The sequence below is a fragment of the Brachyhypopomus gauderio genome, chromosome 7, assembly GCF_052324685.1.
Source record: "Brachyhypopomus gauderio isolate BG-103 chromosome 7, BGAUD_0.2, whole genome shotgun sequence".
Lineage (NCBI taxonomy): Eukaryota > Metazoa > Chordata > Actinopteri > Gymnotiformes > Hypopomidae > Brachyhypopomus > Brachyhypopomus gauderio.
This window is the reverse complement of record NC_135217.1, coordinates 30,510,105-30,528,257: the sequence shown is the minus strand read 5'-3', so window position 1 is coordinate 30,528,257 and position 18,153 is coordinate 30,510,105.

Here is an 18,153-nt window from a genome sequence, read left to right as displayed (position 1 = left end):
ACAAATGAATTATTCATATCCCATCTTTAGCGAAGCCAGTTTAGAGGCTGTATAACTAATAGGTTCTCCCAGAGGGGAATGGAATTACAGAAGGAGTGCTTGAAACAAGAGATGACTCTAAGGAGGCCGGACATGTTCAATACTGTAATCATGCTCATCTGCCTGGAGCCATCATGAAATCAATGCCGGCACCATGGGAGAACCACTTTGTGTGCGTGTGTGTGTATGTGCACGTGTGTATGTTAGAGTTATAGCAGCACTTGAAGAGGCACTTATGGATGAGCTTCGCTAAATTATACCTTGCCTTTTTCCCCAGACTTTCGTGTCCCTCGTGACATCCGTACCACGGCACTCAGTAAAATGCGTTCTCGGGCTGCGAGAGTGTAACTACTGGTTCCTGTTTTAGAGAAGCCCTTACGGTCTCTTCCTCCTGAGCGTTTTCCGCAGTCTTCCCCAGTGCTCTTCTTTATCCTTCACCCTCATCCCCAGTCTGCTTTTATTCTGGATTTTCAATCCACTCTAATGTCCGTCCCTAACCCTGTCCGTGAGGAGAATTCCCATCTTTCAGTGCAGGTCACGTTCCCCCTGCCCTCATTTTTTTTGGTTTGTTTGTGTATTGTAAAGAGAGCTTAATGCAACACTTCTGACAAAGTGGACCTAATCGTCTTCAAGGACAATGAATCTGCGTGAGTGTTACGGAATGACAGCTATGGTGATCTCTCTGATGAGCTCCTTAAGGTTATTGCGGAAGATAATATTTATGCGCAAGCCTTCGCTCGAGTTACGTGGACTAATACCAACTCGCCAAGGTGAACTAGGGGTCATCCGACAAGTGCTGTATGACCCGTGTATCCTGTCTCAGAGGGTCAACACTAGTAGATTGGTGAAGTGAAGCAGGTCTTCATTCACTCTTCACAGGAGTATTAGAGTTGGTGCCATTTTACGTCCGGCCAATGTTTCCAAACTTCTACAAAACGCAAAACTTCACAAACCAGCAGAACAAACGGTGGTGCTGATTAGTATGTCATGTGTCACTTACATAGGGTCACCCTCATGCACCACACGTTTTAAAAACCGTTCAGCACGAGCCAGCAGGTGAGATAAAAGATGAGCAGGTGAGAGAAAAGAGGAGCAGGTGAGATAAAACATGAGCAGGTGAGAGAAAAGAGGATTGAGAGGTGGTGGTGTGCCAATGGAGGTTTGACTGCTGATTACAGCTGTTTAAAATATTGAAAACAAAATGTAACTAGTTTTTACCATTTTGAAAACTTTGTTAATGTGTTGTTTGTATTTTTCGTTGTGTGAATTGGTGTGATAATCCCATAGACTGGTTCCGAATTTTATAAGCCATGTATTTGAAAACCAAACCAGGAAGAAAGGTTGCAGTTCAGATGGTGGATCTTGAGTAATCATGATATGAATTTTGGGACGTTCGTCCACCCTTAGCTTAGATAACAATTCTGTGTTAAACGAGTATTTAAATAATTCCTTATTATATCTACAGTGAGGAACACACATTGTTCAATGAGCCAAAAGCTTCTATTCTTGGTCAGGAGAAAAAATCATCCAAGCAAATAAGAACAAATACTGTGATTAAAGCGTTCTACAACTCTGTGCTGATCCGCTGTTAGCGATCGGCTGGCTGTAGTGTCAGGGCACAGTCTCACTCTGTGATGTCATATGTGATGCACACACGGTCTGGTGTCAATGTCACATATTCCCTCCCTATTTGTGACCTTTGAACTGTGTGATGAAGATTTTGAGGTGCGTTTCCAAGGACATGTTCTGTTATTTCATTCTCCCAGATTTTCTTTTGACACAGATATCTGGAATTCAGGGAATTTTGCCTAGCAGATAATATGCCTAGAGACAACCGTCTGGTTTTGTTCATCATCGAGACTCTACAGATTATTCCTGTTATCTGCAGTGACGAGGTATACCCTGTTGGCAGACAGAACACTGGCGCTGGTGTCTCAGTTGCTGCCTGGCACCTGTCCGCTCTCCATAATCCTCTCAACATCTGTCTGAGAAGACAACTCAACATCACTCAGAGCAACACTGAGAACCAACCTCTCGGTAAATGAGCGGGGGGGGGGGGGGGGGGGGGGGGGTTCTTCTAATCGAGAACACTAATCCTGTGAGAGGTTTTCTTTTTAAGAGACGGTTGATGGTAGAGATGTCGGATATATTGTGGAAACTCTTGGATTGAGTGTTGTGTGCTCTGGCCGCTCTTTGATGCAGGAGGGGCCACAAAAGCACTAAAGGTAAAATGAGAGTGCTCAGGTGAAGGAGAGCAGCACCACCTGCACTCCGCAATCGCTCCAATCGTGACCCGGCTCCGTCTGTGTCCCGCCCGACCTGCTGGGACGGCCACGCCATCGTTTGTGCTCTGCAGCCGTTCCCCTGTGAGTTTCTCTTCTAAGCAACCCCTAGCCTGGGCTTCTGGAATACTCCATTCCTGCAGTATTCAAGGTGACTCTAGGTGTAATGCTGTTTTTAGGTTTGACACTTACCAAGACATCAGGACAAGAAGGTCTTAGAGAAACACTGTTATTTAATGAGGGTGTAGGTGAGAATAATGTGATGTGTGGAGGAAGAGCAGCCCACACCAACACATACCTTCACTTCACCTCATTCTGGGAGTTTCCCAAAAGGGTCAAAAGGCTTTTTTTTAAGCAACAGTATCATCTCACAGTTACAAATTCATACCCATTTGCTTGACCAAGTCTGTATGAGGTTACAACTGGTTAAAGGTTTAGCCCCAGCACCAAGTGTCCCATTCATACAGAGGCCAGCGTCCCCTCTTCCAATTGGTCAGAATTGCTGGTGAGGTCACGCTACAGGAGAACCATCACTCCACACTAACTAACTAACTAACACCATTTTGTCTCTTCTGTTTCCAACTACTGAGGACATTCTGTGTTCAAGTCTCATCTTGGAACAGACTGCTGATCTCTCACCAATAACTCATCTGTTTATGCTCCAACAAGTTCTGGACAGACTACGTGTACACAGTGGCTGTGTTGCACATGGGAATTCACGAGGTTGTAGAAACTCTGATAGGTTCCCTGGTCAACCAGTTTTGATAGACCAGTACTGATAGAGGCATGTAGTACTGTGAAGTGAATATATGATCATTCTGTTAATATGTGACTAATGTACACCTGCGTTCTGCGTATAAAAACTGATTTATAACAGTTTTGCCTTTAATGCATTAGCACACAGGATTCAGGCCATGGCTATATTTTGCAAGTCTCGTGAAGAAAATATGATTTGAGCATGTAAATTACATCAACATGCCCTCATCTTCAAACGAATCTTCTCCTAATGTTAAAATGCACACGCATTCTCGTGTTTCCCCTTATGTGTCCAGTTGTGTTGGGATTAGAATTACATCCACACAAGTGCACGAGTAAACCAAAACAAGGATTATTTCTCTCTCTCTCACACACACACACACACACACTATAGGACAAAGAGGAAGCCTCCTTTGAGAATGAGTGATGACACATTCTGTAATGTTAGAGCATCTGTACTTGTCTAACAGTGTAAACTGTGACACATCAGTTCTATATGAATTCAAAGCTTACATTTCAGTAGATACTTGATGGAACTGTGTACCCTGTTCCAAGTTGAAACTGACATGTACAATAAAAGCCTCTTTTCGCATTTTTTGATAGCATGAAATTTGTTTCCAGTAGATGATATATGGTTGTTTCTTGCCTGGCCCACACGTCTCGATATACTATTTCTGCATTTTTTAATAACAGTACAGGTGGTTTTTATCTGGAAACAGATTATTTCCTTCAGTCCCTGGATTGATAGTTTTCTCTGGACAGTCCACACTGAGTTAATCCAGATTCATCCCAGGTTTAATCCTTTAAATCTTACCTTACCTTTAAATCTTTATAGGGCACTAAATTCAATGTTTTCCCTTGTGTATTTCCAATTTTCTCTTGTACATTCTGGCTTTTTTGAGCCGTCATATCACCTTAAAAGTAAGGGGTGCTTCAGGAAATAGGCAAGTTTACAATGGATCCAACTGAAGTCATTGCAGTACCCTATTTGGATGGCAATTATGCTCAAGTTCATTAACTGTCTAATGTTGACAGCAAACCCGAGAAGCCCCAGGGTCCTTCAAGATGAAGAGACTTTAATTGTCAGTTTAGCTATAACCATAACGCATCAGACTTTCTGCATAGTGTTGTTTGTGCAAGTTCGCCGCGAGTCCAAGCCAAGTGTGGAGTTTTACAAGATACTCTGGTTCAGTGGAACTGGCGGGACTCGTAAATTTACATGAAACTATGTTATCAGGCTGAACCACCTCCCATGGATGCACAAAATCACAGAAACTGGAAAACTCAAAAACAAGCATAGCGTTCGCCTGCAAGCATAACAACGGCCTTAGGACGACACGCAGTCTTATGCGACTCCCGTAGTGCACGGCGTGTTAAGAAAAGTGAGCCACGACGTTGGAAGTAGCGCGTGAAAAGATGCATAATAGAATACCACAGAAGCTAGAAGAAATCAAACATCCTTCCTTAATGGGTGATGACACATGCCGTAATGGTGGAGGATTTGTCTTTCTGACAGCACAAACTACAACACGCCTGTTTTATATGCCGAATTCGAGCCAATATACGTTTGACGGAAATTGGAATCCTGTTCCAAGTTTATATTGCCAGACACAATAAATATCCATCAGCATTTCTTATTTCATGCGGCCGTCCAGAATGCTCCATTTAGATGACGTCTGTCTATCTCACCAGGCCAATGCTGAAGAACCAAACCTTCCTACATAATGATTTTCCCCTAACTCATCAGTGCCAAAATGCTCAGCCAATCAAAATGAAGAATTTCAAATACTGTACAGGAGATTAAAATGCATTTTAAACTTTAAATAAAAACTGACCGCCCTTTTGCCCTGTATAGACGCGATGGACATAAGCCTCTAAACTATTCACACAGAATTTCCCATAAATTCATTTCGGTGCATAGCTGAACTGAGCGACCTGCACAGTTACAGTGGTCTCCCACTTCCACTCCCCAAGAAGACACCACCAACCTCCAGTTAATCCAAATATTAGTGTTTAATTAGAGTGGGGGGGGGGGGGGGGGGGGGAGAATGAATACTTTATGGATTAAAAGATTAGGCTGCGCATGTCATCACCACATCCGGATAACTAAATTGCCCAGCTGCATTAGCCAGGCGCTAATGCTAGCTCACGGGCGGAAATAGCATCAAAGAGTTAATTACCAAGCTAATCACGGCAGCCCCTGTAGGGATTAACAGAACCTAATCGCAAATCTCCCTCAAAATGAAAACTCAATACCTGCTAAATGAAAACCGGAGAGCAGAAATCCGCTCTCTGCTGTGTCATTATTAAATTGACGAGAAGCTGAAAAATGAAGGTTTGGAATCAACCTTATGGCATACACGTTCGCACGTATAAATGTGTGTGCGCGTGCGTGTGTCTGTGTGTTTTCTTCACTGTAAAGTTATTACAGCTGAAGTAAGTTATTTTTTTAAGAATGATGAATCATTATCACATTTCGCCAGTGCGAACACATAAGAGACAGGCAGTTATAAAAATAAATGTGAAACTTGATTTGTAGAACATTCGAGATTTATTTCTGTCAAATACATTGCATGTTGTAAACGTGCATAATTTGGGGTTTTTTGCAGATATGGAAATTGTCTTGTGGAAATTGTCTTAAAGAAGCTGTGGTTATCTGTTATCAACACAATACTACAGTATCTAGAATTCTAACAGCTTTGCTGAGAAGTGTATGCTATTCTATACAGGTCTGGGTAAGAGGTTCTCTTACCTGTCTTCATCAAACACCTATGCCAACGTTATTGAAGGCCAAAATGCAGGTGTAGGGTTATCTTGTCATATTTTATGTTCATTTGCGATACTGGTTACTTGCCTAGTTTTGTGCTACTGTAAGTGAATTTCAAACGCACCTAAAGTAACCTGTGTATACCGCGACACGCCAGACGTTTGGTCTGTATGTTCAAAGTGAAGGCAACCAGTTCTTCACTTACATACCATCCATATACCTCTTTAAGAGCTGTACGTTACTTTAAATGTGGTCAGATTAACAGTGTCAACGGTAGTCACGCATCCAAGACTTGTCAAATCCACAGTGCAATCGTCAGTATACTTGGGTTCTGGGGGGTATAAGATAAGATAAGATAAACTTTACTTTATTGATCCCCGAGTTTCATTCTTTTAGCTCCAACAATACATTTCAGAGCTATGATGTGATTAGAAAATGCTATAGATGGCTCAAGAAAAAGGTTTATTTAAAACGCTTTTGAACATTGACATGTATTTCTGTGTTTAAAATCGAACCTTTCAGCGATGCTCGACACCCAGTCTTCTTAAGTTGTTTTCGCTAGGTACCGTACTATGGTCTTTCTATGCATGTCAGAGTCCTTCAAAACGTGTGCATGTAGATTAATGAGGAGCCTAGCACCTTGTGGTTATGAAACTGTAAAGCAGTTCACTTTCACAGAAAGTGACCTATACGAATACTGGCAATCTGTACAGTGAACTGTAAACTCTTACATGTGCGAACAATCCATAGAGATGTGACTAACTGTAAGATAACTTGCTATGTATGTTTACTTGAATTTACAGATGTGTCTGTATGTTTAATCAACATTGATTGGTTCTGTCTACCAGTAACATTTAATTTCAGATTCTTTTCACTAACAATGCAAAATGTGAAATATCCCAGTAGTTCTGCTATCTTTTAAAGTCATACAGTTTAGTTAAATGTAAACAGCCTATATGTAAAAACTGCACTTTAAAAAAAGCAATTAATGCTAAAAACTTTTTACAAAATGTTAATGAATTGGTTTGTTTTTAAATAGAAGGTGGACATCTTCACTCTTCAGGGGATTGTGCTAATTGGTTGAGTAGACAGGCAGTTATTTGTTTATTTATACCAACATGTGTACATATTCGTAAAGAGCAGGCTTTAATTGAGCACAATGCTCTGACTGAAGTTAATTTCTGAGTTGTACTTTTAGACTTTCCATGCTTCCAGACTTGGAATAGTGGGGTTTTAATACACATACGCGCACACACGCAAACACAACGTTAATTTAATGTCAGCCCTGAAGGATTACCATTTGAATAAGGACACGGGAGAAAGCATGGCGTAATTAAATCATTATTGCTCTTGGTATTGGTGTAGCACTTTGTACCGACAACTTTGCTCCTCACTCTAAGCTGATGGTCCCCTCTGGCAAGCTCTTGATAAGGCGTTAATGCTTAAAACTAAACACCATGGAAATGTTACATAACTGTGTTTGGCTCAGGCTTACTAAATTCAGTTCGCAAGCAAACACAATTGTGATTACCAATTCTATACATGCACGAGCACTCGCGTATATGTGACATCATCGTGTTAAGCAAAGCGCCGACAGAAAGCTGTGATCACGTGAAAGTGTTAATGGAAGTTACCTGTATATGGAATGATCACCCACAGTGTTCTGGCGCATGCAGACCGTCTCACCCCGTGTGTGTGTGTGTGTGCTCAGAGCTCTAACATTATGAACAAATGTTCAGATTTAGATTCTGGAGGTGCAGAAACCCAATTCTACTCAATCCCAAAACATACAAGCAGCTTTTCCTGCAGTGCTTGAAATGCACTGCTCGCCGTTATGAGTGTCAGACTGCGGGTAAAACTAGCTGAGATACTCTTAGATACAATAATAACGGGAACTCATGAACAACTGTCATTAAATTACAAAGTGACACTGACAGCCATCAAAACTTTATGTATCTCCGGCCTCTAGTATCATTGATATTTTGCAAGGGCAGTATGACTGAGAGCCACTTCATAGATGTGCATAAATTATATAAAGTGGTTGTTTAGGAGGAAAAACTGTTGGTTCAAATACTGTTGGCTAACTCATTCGTTTTACTGGACCAAAGTGCTTCAGACAGCGAAGTCTGGGTTGCTGCTGTCAGTCTTGGTATGTAATGGAAGATGATTGCTAGACTGACTGACAAGCAGATTGTGATTAAGGATTTCCTGGAATACCATGCTGACAGCAGAGGGGCCAGGCATCACTAAACGATAAAAGCAAGGCAGAGTGAATCATTACTGAGTTAGTATAAGAAGCCCCAGGAGGTTCTGAGAGCTCACTTTGGAAAACCCAGTCCGCTCTCTGCATGGCCCTCCGTTCCTAGCTGACAAATGACAAATGTAAGTGTGTCGATGTGAATATCCTCAAGGGATATGGAAATGAGAAAGAACATATTTATACGTTATATTCTATTCACTTTCATTTCATTGCCAGAATGCCAACATTTCTTTTTTTGTTGTTTTTTTTTCCCCCCACCAATCTCTTTTCCGTAAGTCCTTCAGCCCACGAACGGAATGACGAGGAGAAGGGCACGGTCCAGCTCGCCGTGACATTCAGCGGACCAAAGGAAAGTTTAAATGAGTTCTGTGGTTTAGAGTGAAGCTTAAATGAGCTCGATTGATCTCAATAAATAAAGCTATCGAATGGAACATTCGTCGCTGGGGGTTTCGTAAATGTCGCCGGGAAACGGCCCGGGAATAGGCGCCGTTTTTTCCCCCCTCTCTCCCCACTGCCCTTGTCCCGACGTCGGCAGTGGTACATTGTATTTGGGGTGAGTGAGCTTTGATGGAGGCGGAGAGAGAACCGAACAGGAACTGACATTCAAGAAGTGCGTGTGCACAGAGTCAGAGGTTGTGGTTTCATGCTAATGCTATTTTCAGCTCACGGTTTTCAGATGGAAACAAACGGCAGTGAAATCACCTGTAAATCGCACGGGTTGGGGAAAATGTCTTGATGGTAATGCAACTACGGATAACGATATCCTTACTCTGCATGAATTCACCAGGTATATTACAGAGACCAACCACAGAATATGTGGGGGGGTAAGGAATACATATTTTATATGAAGAAAAAACGGCTTATTCGCTTGCTGCCAGCCATGCCTCTGAGAGCTGTTTCAGTGATGTAATAATTATAACACCCAAACCATCTAACTTTATATAGAACAGCTGAGCAGCTGTGTAGAACTAAACAGCTCAATTGCAGGTGGAGCAATCCCATGATGCCCTGCTGGAATAGGTCTGCCTATTTTGGGTTCTAATTTAGTTTGGAAATATGAGTTTATATGGATTTGACATTAATCAATTTATCAGAAAATTACATTTTGTACCACTCCATTTATTTTTTTATTGGATAGCAGCTAATTTTTTGTAGTGAAGCTTGATATTCACCTCTTCCCAAGAAAATAAGGGAATTTGTCCTCAGAAAAGCCTGGAAACACCAAGCCAGCACATAAGAGAGATCTCCTGTTTGCTCCGACATCATTTTGGTTTGCCTAGCAAACCTCTAGGACAGAATACAGAACAGAGAATAAATTATCACTGCCAAAATAAAACAGAATAAAAGACAAATGACAACATTCTGTCAGGTGCAGCAGGGCTAGCAGAGGGGCTGGCAGATCTGGGTTGGATGTTTGATGAGTTCCAGAGCGCCCATTGGTGGGCTTGTGGCTCAGGTCCGTGCCCCAAACCCCGCCCCTTATGGTCAGACCACCCAACGGCGTTCGGAGTTCAATATCTGCCAGAGAATATTGACTCTGGTCTCGCAGAGCACTGCCGGGGTCAGCCAAATCTGTGTGAAATTAAAATACACTGTGGTTCTTCAAAATGGATGGAAAGAGAAAACGCATGCAAATGCAGGAGGGAGACGAGGTTGAAAGAAGAGGAAGAAAGGGAAAACAGACGACTATTTTTAGGAGCACGTCCCTTTTGAGCGCCACGCAGACGGGCCATCACTTTCAGTGACATGTACACACACACACACACACACACACACACACACAGCATCAGGTTTCAGTGGTGCAGAAACACGCACATACCTACCTGCAGCAATTACTTCGGCTTCAATGGGGATTTGCTTGCGTGTGTGTGTTTGTGTGTGCTTGTATGTCACTGAAACCTGACGGTGTGTGTGCGCATGTGTTTCTTCCGCGCGTGCTCCTGGTACCTGACGACCCGCTCGCTGGGGAGGGACACACTGCGCCAGCTGGCAGGTGATGTCCTGAAACAACAATCTGTTCCACGGCACGTTTCCATGGCACTCTGAACCTTTCACCATCGCTCGACGCACAGGCCGAAATCGTGCGGCAAAGTTATCTAGTGTGCGTGTTGCCGTTAGCGGTACCTGCAGGGAGGGCGGGGCCTTCTCTCTGCCGTTAATGCAAGCTGTAGCAGGTCAGAGAACCATGCTGTTGTAATCCTGCGACGTCTCACTGTTTTAATCCTGTCTCTCTGTCAGAGCTGAGCTTACCACCTGACTCTGAGGTTGTTTGGGTGGGTGGTCGTGTGTGTGTATGTGGGTGGGTGGTTGTGTGTGTGTGGGTCCATCTGTTCTCTTTAAAAGCCCCTGTTTAAAAGTCTTGGGTCACCAATGGCGATTACATTTGAGGCTGTTTATCAGTGCAGCGAAGGTTTCTTTGCTTAACGGAGGTGTTTCCTCTGAAAACGTCTCTAAAGTCCTTCCTTTGATTTGGCTGCTTGATGCTGCTGCTTCTTGGGACCCCACAGTCTTCCTCATGTTGTGGGCCAGGGCGCTGTTCTGTCCAGGCTGGACGTGTCCCATCTGGACGTCCTAATTGTGTCTCCGTCACATATGCACCGGTAAGCATGGTCATAGTTCCGCTTACCTGCTGTAGCGCAGTCTGACTGTAACACTATGTGCCTTCTTGGTGAAAAAGAAAAACCTACTATCTGGGCTTCTGAAACAGGCAAGACAGCATTCATATACAGACTAGTTGCAGCTACTGGGAAATTCATTAAAGTTTTAAAAAGTCAACAGTTCTTCTCTTCTGTCCATCTAAAACCTGTATTATGGTGATTCGTTGAGAGATGGCTTAAAGGTTTGGACTTTGAGGTACACTAGGGTGTAGGGCAGCATTTGGGACTGAGCATGACTTTGTGTCCAGGCTCCAGGCTCATTTTAGGCCCAGTGGTCAGACTCTGATGATCAGTTTTCATAATTACAGCTGGTCAGCTGTCTTGGAAAGGTCTGGGAGCCAAAATGTATGTTGGTAATGGTAATGTTCATTCACAGTTTTATATTCACAGTTTTATCATTTTACAGTGTGTTATATATAGTGTTACATGAAAATAAAAACACACTGTAGAGATAAGTAGTTTAAAATTTATTGACCAAAGACTTCTGCAGCTTACTATAAATCCCAAGTCCAGACCTGAACGTCAACGTAAGATAGCGTCGCCTAGATTAGTTCTACAATATTGCATCATCTGTTTTCCTATAGGGCTGCTCTCCCCTTCAGTCGCACAGTCCGCTGTGAGTAACAGGATAGAGAGGGGCGCTTGGGGCTTTTTTCTCTGCTTCTCAGGATGATCAGCCACCTGGTGAACAGAGCTAATATGATTTCAGAAATTATTTTTTATTTCCCTCTGCCTGGCGAGGGGTGAAGCAATCAATTGGGGCGACTAGGAACGAAGTTCTCTCGCTCGGTCTCACACACACACACACACACACACACGCACGCACACACAAAAACAAACGTAAAGCGCAGTAAGTTATGGAGAGGATAATAAGTATGCAGGGAAAAGACGAGGCTTGCGCTGAGGGCCCTGTCGCCGCGCTTTGGAAAATGATTTAATCAGTCATCTGCAGACAGCAGGAAACGCTGTGACAACGTGATTTATCTCTCCCTCTTCCTCCTCACTCCACCTATCCCCCATCCCTTTCTCCATTCCTTCGACCCTCGTGCTGTTGGTGTGTTTCTCTCCACCACCTTTCCCTCCTCGTCATCGCTGTTCACTTCTCCCCACCTGCCCGACGGTGGACAACAACACAGTGAGGTGGACAACACAGTGAGGTGGACAACACAGGGAGGTGGACAACACAGGGAGGTGGACAACAACACAGTGAGGTGGACAACAACACAGTGAGGTGGACAACACAGTGAGGTGGACAACACAGGGAGGTGGACAACAACACAGTGAGGTGGACAACAACACAGTGAGGTGGACAACACAGGGAGGTGGACAACAACACAGTGAGGTGGACAACACAGTGAGGTGGACAACACAGGGAGGTGGACAACAACACAGTGAGGTGGACAACAACACAGTGAGGTGGACAACAACACAGTGAGGTGGACAACACAGTGAGGTGGACAACAACACAGTGAGGTGGACAACAACACAGTGAGGTGGACAACAACACAGTGAGGTGGACAACAACAAAGTAAGGTGGACAACAACACAGTGAGGTGGACAACAACACAGTGAGGTGGACAACACAGTGAGGTGGACAACAACACAGTGAGGTGGACAACAACACAGTGAGGTGGACAACAACAAAGTAAGGTGGACAACACAGTGAGGTGGACAACAACACAGTGAGGTGGACAACAACACAGTGAGGTGGACAACAACACAGTGAGGTGGACAACTCCACAGTGAGGTGGACAACAACACAGTGAGGTGGACAACAACACAGTGAGGTGGACAACAACAAAGTGAGGTGGACAACAACACAGTGAGGTGGACAACAACACAGTGAGGTGGACAACTCCACAGTGAGGTGGACAACAACACAGTGAGGTGGACAACAACACAGTGAGGTGGACAACTCTCGCAACAAGACAAGCGCGTGCCAGAAAGTACCGAACAGACCGGCGAAGCGTAACGACGGAGACAAAACGCGACCGTGAAAACGTGAAGCGTGTAAACAAGTCGAATAAACGTGTCAGGGGGGAAAAACGTTGGTGAAACTCGAGTGATTTCTAACTGACAACACCACATTTCAGATGTCTTAGATGGTGATGCAACGAGCTAATATAAAAAGAGTGAAGGAGAAGGAAATGCGAAGCGGGAGGGGGCGCGAGAGCGGCCGGGAGGGGGGGGGGGCAGCGCCAGCGCGGGGGCCTGTGCCAGCGGGGGGGCAATGGGGGACTGGTGAAAAATGAAAAGCGCCTTCTGACATGTGATTTATGTTGCAGTGAAAGGCCTATTCCCGTGATTAGTCACTTTCAGCGGTAAATTGGCTCTGAGGTTTAATGATGCGGAACTGAAAGTTGGATATGTGGCACTTCGTCAGAAAAACTCGGGAATGCAGAGAGACCGAGTCTAACGGCGTCGTTCTCGCTTTCTTTTTCTCCTTCAAAAAGTGCTGCAGTTTGCACTGTTTCATTTGTCAGGTGCGCGCATCAATGAAAAATTAAAGTGTGTGCAACCTTTCGTAATTAAGAGAAAAGGAGGCGGTTAGGTAATGAGGATAGTCGGAAATGTGGGAGTTGTTTTGGGTTAATCCTCATCAGCTGCTGGATAACTGTCACTGTCGGATAGCAAATATCTATCCTCGAGAGTACAGCAGTTTCTTCATAAGGAGCCTAATGACAAACACTGACGTCTTCCATGTCAGCGGCATACAATACACGTATCATGGGAGAGCTGCTTCGCAATAAAAACATTAAATAACCGACCTCCCATTTCCTTCACCCCTCTTGGTTGATGCTGTTGATTAGAAAAGAAAACACGCTGAACCGCACTAGCCATTGGGCTGAAGGGCCCGACCGTAGGCCTGGCGTCCACGAGCCCCACAGCTCATCACCTGCTCGCTTTAATCCGCGCGTTTCCAGAAAGGTTAAGCAGAGAAGAGTTTCTCTTGCGAAATTTCTCGATAAAAGTTGTTTGCCTAACGGTGCAGAGGACAAACATATCCTATATTTCATTACTGAATATATTTAGTTTTTGGCTGAAACTGTTCTATTTTCCACCACAGGAAGTGCTGTGCCTGGGGCTTTGCTTGTTCTAAAGTACAAAGTACACTTATGAAGCAGGTGCATTTAGACCCAAGCTCAATGCAAGCCGTGATTACCCAGGGCTGCCTAATGTCCCATAACTGCTGGAGTCGAGAGCCCTTCAGTAAAACCTCCCCATTTAAGGCTTTTCACCAATGATTCGAACACACCAAGGTTTACACACGCCACCAGCACACCGGTCTGAAAACCGTTCTTTCTCTTTCTCCACTCTCTCTGACTCAGGAGCGCACACGCTCTCTTAGTCTCTCTTTCACTCGCTCTTTCACTCGCTCCCCTCCCCAGTGTGGTTCATTTCTTATCCGCTTTACATCTCAATCAAAGAATTACTGGCTTTAGCCTCCAATTGGGGCCCTGCTTGTGATTAAGCTGGATGGAGCGGAGTAAACGGGTGTGCATGCGTCTCGGGGCTGGAGAGCACTGATGGGAAGAACAATAATGGAAATGAAGTATTAAACAGGAGGAGAAAATCCATTCTGGATCAGCAGGCTTATACTCTGGTTCTGTTTTTTTTTTTTTTTGGGTCCAGCTCTGGGGATGTGTGGGGAAATCAGACATATGTAAATCACAAAGCTGCTGCATACTCTTCTGACGGGGCGCCCGTGTGGTCGTTGGATCGGAGCAGCGCGGGAAGAGCGTGGAGGCACAATAAGCTTCCTGGTTTTGCAATGATCGGAGGAACCGGGCGGATGTTGTTGCGTGTTGGCGCTTGAGTTGGCACTCGGCAAATCAAGTCTCAAATGCCAGAGTCCTCCTGAAGACGTACGCAATGAGCATCTGCAGAACAGACTACTGAGAGGAATAAAATATCACACTCCAGCTCACAGAGTACACCGCCTGCAGATGGAGGTATCATAAAGACGCTTCATATCACAAAGGAATTCAGAGCTGGCAGTCAGGAAGCACGTTAAAGTTGGAGGACTGATCCCGGATCAGTTCTTCGACACTGTAATAGCCACCGTAACCACTACCAGGGACACAATCTGCCACTGGAACATCAGCCCTATAATTATCTGGCCGGTGATTTTAGACCCACTGCTCCTTGTTAGGGGCACGTCTCCTCCGATGCTGGATGATGGTGGATCCATTTACACCTGCTCTTGCTGATCGGTGCCGTTCCACGAGTCACACTGTGTATAGTTTGAAGTGAATGGAAAAGACTTTCTGAACTTGTCTTCTCCGTCTCTCTTCATCCGTTGGTTGAACGTTTTCAGTGTTTCTCTCCCACAGGCGCTCTGCTCCTCTAACGCTTTCAGCTCATCACTGGTGACAGGTTGTCATGGCGGCGCTGTCAGGATCTTTCTTTCACTTTGATTAGCCTCTTGATTAGGTAGAGTCTGCTCCCCGTGCCACCACCCAGTTCCACTTGTTAGAGACGAGCATAAAAAAAGCCTTATTAAAAAAAAGTCTCTTTTGAGGGATGTGAAGTCATCCATTTTTTTTTCATGATATTCCTGGCAGTTTGTAAGGTGTCGTATTCTTTCAGTCTCTCTCTCCCTCTCTCTCTCTCTGTCTCTCTCTCTCTCTCTCTCTCTCTCCTCCCCTTTTGGATGCAAATCAGTGGCGTTATGGATCAAAAGGCGCACTGATGAGTAGCATTCGGTAGTATAAATACACACCAGTAGGCCAGCGAACGCTTGCTCACTTTAGACGGACTGAGAACAGCAGGCAGGCAGACAGTCGATCCGAGTCACTGTGTTAACAGCAGTTTGCATCCTGTGTCTGGTCTCACTTGGAGAACACACTTCAAAAGCTCAGTCGCAGCTCTGCAAATGGGGGAACTTTCTGCTGGGTCATTGTCTTCTGCCCTCTCGTTCAATCGCTGCTTACGTTCGCTCCCCTGATTTCGGTCTTCGGCTTGCCATTAGTAGGGCCAACGACTGTTGGTGTACAAGACAGCCATGAAGGTATAGCAATATATATATATATATATATATATATATATATATATATATATATATATATATATATATATATATATATATATATCCAAGGTATATCCAAAGAAATAGCAATAAATGGTTCTACCCAGTGTTCTGAGTGTTCTGGAACGAATAAGGAAGAAACGGTTCTGTTCAATGTTCTGAGCATTCTGGAACAGGGGATGGGGAAGAAATGGTTCTTCTTTGTGTTTTGAGCCTTCTGGAACATGGGATGAGGAAGAAATAGTTGTTGGTGGTGTTCCGAACAGGGGAACAGCATGAACCAGCCCGTCATGGTGCCTGATGCTTGGGCACATCAGTGAAGTCATCTTAGCACAGCAGGAGTATCAGGATGAAATACAGAATTGTATTTGATTTTATTTTCGAAAGCACTCAGTACAATTTGAATATACAGGACTGATTTGTTCAGATTCAGATATTGTACACTATGTTTATTCGGATATTGTGCATTATGTTTACTGCTTAGCACATAATGTGAGGTAAAACTGGGGCCCAGTGTCTATGGATTTTTGGGCCAAATTGAAAATGTCACTCTGGCAGAATGTCACTATGACGGAGTGAGTGGGACAAAAATATCCTCACTGCTGAAATACTCTGGGCAGATTTATTTACAGGTCATGTCCAAGAGGAACAGTCTTCATCATGACTTAAAATGGATTGGTTAAACACCATAACAACTCAATGTACAAAGAAGGTGGAAATGAATGAGAAAAAATAAGAAACTAATGGAAAAATAAATAAAATTAATGGAATTATCAGTTGATGAATTATTATTGAATATGTCCAAAAGCAGCTATAGAAGTCAACACTCAGGTTTAACTGTCCTCCAGGAAAAACTGCGGTCATGAAGGAATGCTAACGCTCTTTGAGCTGCAGCAAACAGCATCAAAGCTTTGCAGTCCCTCTCAGCCTTTGCTTAAAGAAGAGGATTCCAGTCCACTGGGACCTCAAGCCACGCCGGGTTTGGACTCTGTTGATGCTCCTAGTACACTTGTTGAAGAGCAATACAGTCCTTGATTTCTGGTTTAGGTTCCTTAGAAGCCAGAACAGAACAAAAACCTTGACTGACTACAGGTCCCTGAAGACTGGGTTGAGAAGGAACACGGTTTTCCATCTCTGGAGAGCTAATCATAACGTTTATCTGTACTTTACCCTTCAAGGCCAGAACCACATATGTCTTCAATTACTTTAGCCTTCTGCTGACTCCTGGGCCAATCTGTCACAGACCACTGGTTCTGCTCTGGTTACGTTACTCCTACTGTTCAGGATTACAGCAGGATGGTTTCATTCTGACAATTCTGCCTTCAGAAGAGAGACAGGAGAACAGAATGCTTTGCTAAAAATGACTCTTAAGGTAACTGCACAAAGTTAGGGCATACAGATACAATCACATATTTAGATGTTAAACATAATTACACATCTTAAAGGTTCTGAACGTCACGGACTACTTGTCTCATTGTTAAAAAGGAGAAAACATTTTCGCATTTTCTCAAACTTTTGGACCTTCTGAAGAGTTTTACTTATAAGCCTTGCAAAGGTCAGCTAAGAAACAAGAGCCATTATTTCACAGACCACTCTGGAACTTTCAATTCTGTTTTACTGGAAATAATTGCAAATCATTAGGGATGTTAAAGAATGTTACCCTATGCTTGGGTATCTAATATCTCAGTTAACAAAGACCCACTCTTCTTCAGAGCCAGTGGCCCAATAGAGGAACCTCTCCACTTGATTTAGCTAATGAAAATGTTTTATGATATAGCATAGCATGAAACTTGCATAAGTTGAAGAGCAGCAAAGTTTCTGGAATACTCATTTGTTATTTTCATTAAAACACATTTGCCATTGTCTCTCTCTTCTTATTTTCTTTGCTTTTCCTCTCTGGGTTTAAGCTCCCTAGAAGATGAATGGCCCCTTTCCTTTTTTTTCGCAGTGAGAGGAGGAAATGAAGGAGGGCGAAGTGTTGCATTGAAATCACAGCCCCCATTACAGCAATTATATGTCCTTTTGAAATATGGAAATGACTGCAGATGGTATTGTTCACTTTTCACTGGTGCAATTAAATTAAGCTACTTTAAAAAAAAAAAACAGTTTCATTTAATGTTCTGCCTGTTGGGAAATATGGGAGAGAGAGACAGATCTGGCCTCTTACAAAAGCAATTACTATACTCATCACTGTCATTACTATGGCCAGATGACCTCACCTGTGTTGTTTGTTTACGATTGGGTTTATCCATCTAGAACATAGTAATGAAAAATCAAACATAATGCTCTCTCTCTCTCTCTTTCCCTCTCTCTCTTTCTTCTCTTTTTCACTAACCACATATACACACATAAAAGGTTTGGAC